This window comes from Corvus cornix, chromosome 2 (assembly GCF_000738735.6).
Source record: "Corvus cornix cornix isolate S_Up_H32 chromosome 2, ASM73873v5, whole genome shotgun sequence".
NCBI classification, from domain to species: domain Eukaryota; kingdom Metazoa; phylum Chordata; class Aves; order Passeriformes; family Corvidae; genus Corvus; species Corvus cornix.
Window position 1 is genome coordinate 67,418,876 of NC_046333.1, and position 7,446 is coordinate 67,426,321.

Genomic DNA, 7,446 nt, shown 5'->3' on the forward strand with positions numbered 1-7,446 from the left:
ACGGTGTATCGCCATCCTCAAGGCAGGAAAAAAGATTAGTGGGGGGAGGTAGGAGCGGAAAAAAACCCCCGGCACAAGTCCAGTGCAGTGGGAAGGCTCAGCAGTTGAACAGTGCCACCTCCTGGCTGGCCCTGGCAGGGAGGGATGTCCCAGCTTCCCACTGACGTGTCCCACACCCACTCGTTACCAGCAGCAGCCGTCGAGTCCCACGCGCGGATTTCTCGCCAAGCGATGGACGCTGCGGGGCTGCAAAGGGGAAAATCAGCTGCAGCTTTAGGGCTGCTCAGTGCAGCAGCCAGGAATGGTCTTTGGTGTGCAAAGGCTGGCCCAAACAGGATTTTTCCACTTCATGCAAACACCTCAATTTTTTGGTTTGTTTTGGTTTGGGGTTTTTTGTTGCATTGGGTGAAAAGAAGTCCGCCTCCTCCCCCAGGGATGGGAGCCTCAGAACATAAATTGTTTTGATTCACGGCAGGGTGGGGAGGACAGGACAGGTTCTCTTTGGTAAGGTCAGATCCATTGTCCAAATGCTGATATTTAAATTTCATGTTAATTAAAGGCAAAAAAATTAAGAAGGTACTTTGAAATGAAAACGCCTTTTCTATGGCACTGTTGTAAGGCCTTTTGCTTAGAACAGGCCAGATTTTCCTGGTTTAAGGGGGTAGCCATTGTCCCATCCTCTTGGCTTCTGATCTACTAGCACCAATTAGCACAGGACCTGGGCTGCTGCACAAGGCAGCATAGATGTAGACAGGCAGCCCTGCTGGGACTGCACTGGGTACTGCTGCAAATACCTCCTGAGCCAGGATGATGTGAGGATGGCATGGCTGGACTCCTTCTTGAGATGTGAAGGGGGTCAGCTGGAGAGCTAAGACTTGCCTGGGATGGAGGGGCTGTAGCTTGGGATACTGTGGGAAGAGGTGCCCTTAGGGATGCCAGTAGAATGGGTCTCAGCTTTGGACGGAACCTTGGTTTCCCTAGAGGATTGGGTTCACAAATTATTTTTGCTGTTGTGTTTGAGTTTCCATGAAGCTGAGCAGGATCCAGGACTGCCCTGCTTGTGAGCAGCAGTCCCACAGCAGTTTAGGCATCTCTTAGCCTCCCACCTCGTTTCCCTGCTCCTGATTACAGCGCTTCTTTGACCCCAGCAGAGCCAGTCCAAGAAGAAAGCCCAAGACAGAGGTGAGCAGCTTTCTGCTGGTGTGGTTTGTGAGCAGGTGTGCAGCAGAGCAGAATGAACCTCGTGTGGGTGCGAGGAGGGGAAGGGGAGTGCACAGCTGAGGTGTCATGGGCATTAGCACAGCTCCAGCAGCCTCGGTGCTCTGCTCTGCTGTGGATGCTGTGTTTGTGATGACTCCCAGTGCAGCTGGGGCAGGCCTTCATTAGCAGGGTGCACTTCCTGGGGCACATCAGCTGCTTCAACGTGGTCTCAAGAGCACTTAGAGATGTGCAGGACCTTATAGGTACAGGCAGCATTTCCCTCCCTAAGGAAACAATTTATCTTTGCAGACATTCCAGTAACAGCATGGGTGTTGGATTTTATTTTCTCTAGATGGTACAAAATGTAATCACTTATGCAATACAGCAGACTGGGCTTCTAATCTTCCCTCTGATGTACCACTTTGGCAAGTTCTTTGGATTTATATCTGTGTTTCACGGTGTTCCCCATCCTCCTCTGTTTCATCTCATTCTACAGTGTTTCCTGTGGGTGTAGTTACTATTGAAAAAGGAGAGGAGGCAGGGGCATCTTGAAATTGCTGTGGTGGAAAAACCTGGTAGTGTGGCAGTGCCTCCTGAGCAGCACTGTGGTGGGGCAATGCAGAAACCTTAGCAGTGCTTTTGATGTGAGCAATGCTGCACCCTGGGACCTTGATCCTTCAGCCCAGCTGAAAATTTTGTGGTATTAGCCAGGCCAGAGAATTTTCTGAGCCTAAAATAAGTAAATAAAACTACAGCACAAGTCCAGTGTCTTGACACAATCAGGAATTCCTTCAGCCAGTTTTGCTGCTGAAGTCCCCACATTATCAAGGTACAACTTAATAGTTTTGGTCTTTCTTTCAAATAGCTAGTGATGAGTCTCTGTCTTACCAGTCCTCTCTGCTGTGCGGTCCCAGTCTGTGTCTGGAAGGTTCCTCCATTTAATCCATTCTTTAGCCACTGCTCTTTCCAGACAAGAGCGCTTTGCTTGATCTGGCTGCATCCCCTGACTTCAAGCAGAAAGTCTTCAAAATTTGTCTGTTAGCTCTGTCTCACCTGTGTTTGGGGTTTCATCTTAAGAGAAAGGTAAACCCCAGAAAATTAGCAGATAAAATACCTTTCAATACTAAGACTGATATCAGTTATATGAAGGTCTGCACAGAGAGTTTGTTATTTCAGTCAGGCCAACATTGAAAAATTTCCCTGAATTTTTACCACAGTTCAACTAAGATTGATTTTTTTTTTTTTTTAATGTTTTTTCCCCCTACATAATTCTCTGATGTGGTTAAACCCAGAGATACCCAAGAGTCTACTTGAGTCTGTTTCTTAGCTCTACTTGGGTTTTTTCTCATGTTGCTCTTTTTTGTTGGCCGGTGGGAGCAGTTTGCTATTGTAGACAATGCTATAGAAGAAGATTGTGTGAGCAAGCAGCAGTGACTCGGAGGTGAAAGAATCCTGCAGTGTTATTTGCTTCCCACCTCCTGCAATTGCAGTACCAAAGCTCATTGTAGTAGTGGCTCTAGGCCTGTTTGTTTGTACTCATCATCCACAAGGTACCAATGTTTTTCTGAACTCTTATGCTTCTTGTTATGTGTTTACCCTTGGAGACGCTGACAAAAGAGTTAGGAATGGAAAAATATTGTGTGTTCCTGATCAGGGTCTGTAGTTCCCTAGGAATCCAGGGAGACCTTGAATTTGATGTTACTTTCCTGTTTTTAGGGAGAAAACCAAGCTATGAATAATAAATACAAGCTCTGGGGCAAAACCGTTTTCCATTCAGAAAATTCAACATTAAAGACTGAACAGTAATTTCTTAGCCTGCTGCCAAGCAATAGGAATGCTATGTTGGGACTAGAGAGCTACTGACAGCTTCTTCAGTTTTTGCTGTGCCACAGTTAATAAATTGGTTCTTCTCTGATTTTTATGTAGATAGAACAAAGGTGTCTCTAGCTAAGTGATGCAGATTAGTGTAGTTTTCAATCTGAGGAGTTTGAACTTGGAAAAATAAAGGCAAAGCAAGCCCCTTTCTTCTGCTGGCTTCTCTCTTGGCTTTCAGAATGAGAAATAGCTGGGGCATATCTTGAATAAATTGAGAAGAAGGAGGAGATGAAAGTTATGGTATTGTGTTTGGGGCTGAATCAAAACTTACTGCGTAGACGCTGAAGTTTCTGCTTCAGCGGTGGTGTTGTGAGAAATCAAATCAGGATGCTAATAAGTTTCTGTGGTCTGGATCCTGCACTTATTTGTATTTCAGCACCTGGGGGGTCCTGTTGGAGCCCAGCCAGAACATGGCGGGGAGGAAGGGGTAAATTCGTGTCAGTGGTGCAATGATTGAGGAGGATCTCTGATTTAAGTGCTCTCCTATAGAGCATCTCAAGCATTCAGTAGGGAAATCTGATTGTGACTTGCTTTCCTCCCACCCTGGAGCAGGCTGTTGTTCTCCAAACTGATGACTGTCAAGTAGTAGAAGGAGGTGAAGCTTTGCAAGGAGCAAGAGAGCATCCTGGATCAAAGTATTTATTTTTTCAAGGTAAAGCTGCATTAAACTGGGGAGAAGCAGACCTGCAACAGTGAAGAATATAATCTGTGCATTTTATCACTCTGCTAACCCCAGCTGTAAAATTTACCATAGGAAGGCTAATAAAATGGGAGCCACACAAGCAAACAGAGGGCACGGGATTATCAGCAAACATTTATTTTGGCTCTGGTGGAGCCACTCCCCTGATCAAAGCGGTTGGAGTTTGAACCTCTTTTAAGTTGTTCCCTTCTTGGACTGGGAGTGCCCTGATCTTGCATTGATGACATCAGTATCTTCTGTGCAGCTGTGTGGAAGAGGGAAAGTATCAGGAGGGAGAGGGAAATTGTGTGAGGCCACTTTACTGCAGTGTGAGGCAACCGTAGCTTATTTTAGCTTTGCCAGCAACTGCCTGGTTTAGGAAAACAACCTAAGGCTTATTGTATAACTAGATGGTATAGGCATTTTCACAGGGCCAACTGGGAATGCTTTACCATTTGCAGGCTCATGTCTGGCAGACTGAGTAACTCTGTAATCCTTATCAACAAAATGGCCCTCTGGCAGAAATCACCTTGAGCCCCAGGCTCTTCCCTTCCGGAGCTTCTTCTCTGACTGATCTCTTTGTTCAGGGTTCCCCCTTTCTCCTCCAGCAAGAGCTGCTTGAATCCCTCTTGGCAATGAGTCTCTTGGCTGAAACAAACCTCTCCTCTCTGATCCTTTCAGGCTCCATGGTTGTTGTCTGGTGGGGGGGTTCACTTGGTGAATGTGCTGTTCTTGTTCAGTCTTGCTGGCTGGAGAAATACATAAAGAGCTTCTGGGAGGAGGTGCATGGGTGAGGAACAGAGTAGTCTCATGGGGGAAACAGAGGGAGGAGAAGGTTTTTAAGTCCTCAGGATTGGGATCTTTCTATGCAAACATCTTGCATCTCACTTTGTGTTAAGGGCAGAATAAAGGCAGCTTTACTTTTTTCCATGGTTTTTTTTTTTTCCCCTTACCTGTTTTGTTTACCTGTATTTCTTTTATTTATTTTGTACTCTGTTGGGGAGATTGTTGTAGACACCTGCGTGCTTGAGTTAAGATTCATTTTAAGGCCAACTCATAATATGTTTGCACTAGAGAGGCAAGAGGGAAGCTGGGCTTGAATGTAGCTCTTGTGATATGAATGGCTCTCTTTCCAGGATCAGGGCGGTGCTGAAGCACCACAGAATGTCCCTGCCTTCAAGGGGAGGCTGGGCTGAGCAGCAAGGGAAGAGATCAGGCAGCAGGAAGTTAACCCTGTGGATGTTAGTCTGCAAAGGATTGCTTCATAATATATTTTTTTACAATTCTTATTTTTAAATAGCTCCACATTATCCAGCCAATGCTAGGCCAGAGTACTTGTTTTTGAGGCCTCCTGAAGGTGTGTATGCTGAGGGGAACCAGAAGCAATCTATATGGCTGACAGAGCAATTCAAGCAAGACTTCCCCCTTGCGCTTCCAGGGTAAAATGTGTGACTATCTGCCCTCATATCTGCCACAGTTAGCATTCTTGCACTGCATGAGGACGGTCCTGCATCCATATGCGAGGTCTGGGAAGGCTTTTCTGTTCTTGGCTGGTTGGTCTTGGCATATGCCCCATCCTACTGCTGCACAGAAATGGGGGTCTCAGCAGTTACAGCCATGTAAGGAGGCTGGGTGGGAGCTGGATTTGTGGGTGCACCTTCACACTGAACCAGGGATGTACTGGTATGAAGGGGTGATGGGAGATCTGTTTGTGTCTGGCAGTCTGGGACTTTGCCTGCTGAGACGCAGAAGACCCTGTGACTAGGATGTGCATGACTTGGTAGAAACATTGTAGTAGCTGTTTTATCTCAGCTTTAGCTGATCAGTGAGTGTATTTGTAGCATACTGATCACTGTGTTTGCCTGAGCCCTGTGGGAACTCCTTGGGGAGCAGACTCCCATCCCATCTGTCTGACTGAAGCATTTGTCAGTCCTGGGAAGGTTACTTCAGAATGATCCATTAAAGAGATTGGAGTTTGTGCTCTAGGTGGATTCTTCATCATGCTCCATTACATGAGAGCTAAGGGTAAAGATAAGTTCATGCTTTACCTTCCCTGTGTCTTCTGTGGCAAAAACTTGTTTTCAGTTGGAATAACACGATTAGATGTTCCTGCTCCCCCTACTCTCTTTTCTCATGCCGCAAAACACCATCAAAATAACAAAATGGAGCCACAATGGGATTATTTTAGGGCTACACTAGAGAGCATAAGAGATGGTGTATGAGAAATTTAAACAATGGATCTTTACGGAAAGAGTAGCATCTTTCAACGTTACAGAAGGAACAGCATAAAGACACTTCCAATTCAGGCAATCTTGCCAGTAAGGGCTGAGAATCTGGCCATGGGGTTCACTTGTGCCTCATACCCCTCACTTCAAGGAGAACTGTGTGGAAATGTGCAGATCTTTATTTTAGCAAAACCCCACCACTTTCTTGCTCAGGCTGCACATCCCTGGAGAATATTGCTCTCATCCATGCACAGCTGAGCTGTGTTCAGAGCCTGGTTGTTGCTACAGAGCCCTTACTAAACTTTTTGAGGCTACTTCAGAAAGATATCTGCAGTAGCTGCCAGATGTACTAGAATTCAGGTGCGATAGCGTGAATATACCACAGGTCTTCTGGGACAGCAAGGGATTCTTTTTCTATGCTGGGATCAGTGAAGATGAACTCTGATTTTGTTGCTTGACCATGTCAAAATGGTGTCTGATTAGAAACAGGAATTCAAGGAAGAAACCAAGGCAATTCTTAGGCTGAAGGGGTAAAGCCCTTTTAAATTTAGAGGACAGCAGAGATACTGAGCTGCCAACCCCTAAATGATTTTTAGACAACAAATCTCCCTGTCTCTGTGGTATGACAAACATACCTTTCTCCTGCTATTTAGAAAGCTCCAGTTTAAGTTGTGGAATGTGGGTTTAAGATGTAGTCTTGGTTTTTCAGTTTAATTCCCATAGCAAAAAGGGCAAGGAGTTTTTGTGATAGGAAGCCAAATGCTGTTCAGCTGGTGCTGGGAGTGAGGCTCTGCAATGTTTGTGTGTAAGCTGGACAGTGAAGGGTCAGAAAATCTCAAGGGCCAGACATCTGATGCTTTAGAGATTTGAATTCTTACTTTTTGATCAGCTGAGACCTCAGATTCTGCTACGGATGCTCTGGGGAAGCCTCTATACTGTGTGGAGGCAAAGGCTGGCTTGTTTGCTGTGGTGGGCCTGGGGACCCCTTCAGATGTGCCCAAGGCTATAAGGAGCCTGGTGAATTCAGCTAAGAGGATCTCAGCTATTACAGGATCAGTTTCAAGTACAAGTGCTTGAACTAGCACTATGTCTGTTTTTAATCTGCTGAGTCTTTCATCAGATAACAGACCAAGAATCTTGGTGGCTGGAATTTGGGTTTTAGTCATGCTTTTGCTGTGTGATTGCAGTGAAACAGAGCTGAGCGAGTGGACTCTTGTGTGAATGCTGCTGCTGAATGGAGTTTTGTTAGCTTCTCCTCTGGGTACGGCTCTTCTGATCTCTCATGGGAATCATGGGGGGAGAGAGATGAATCTGAAGAGCTGCTGACATGAGGAGAAAAAAAATGTTCTTGTATCTGTATAGTGATACTATTTTATTATTTATGTGGCCCTAAAATGCAGCAATGATGGTGTCTTGGATGAATTGTTTCCAAAACAGCATAATTTGAACCCTGATTTGGGGAGTGGC

At 45.6% G+C, this 7,446-nt stretch overlaps 1 long non-coding RNA gene across 1 annotated transcript in view; it reads left to right on the top strand.

The window, feature by feature from the left end:
* Positions 1-7,446, top strand: part of LOC120409680 — a 70,694-nt gene that overhangs the window by 4,817 nt on the left and 58,431 nt on the right. The window lies entirely within an intron of this gene.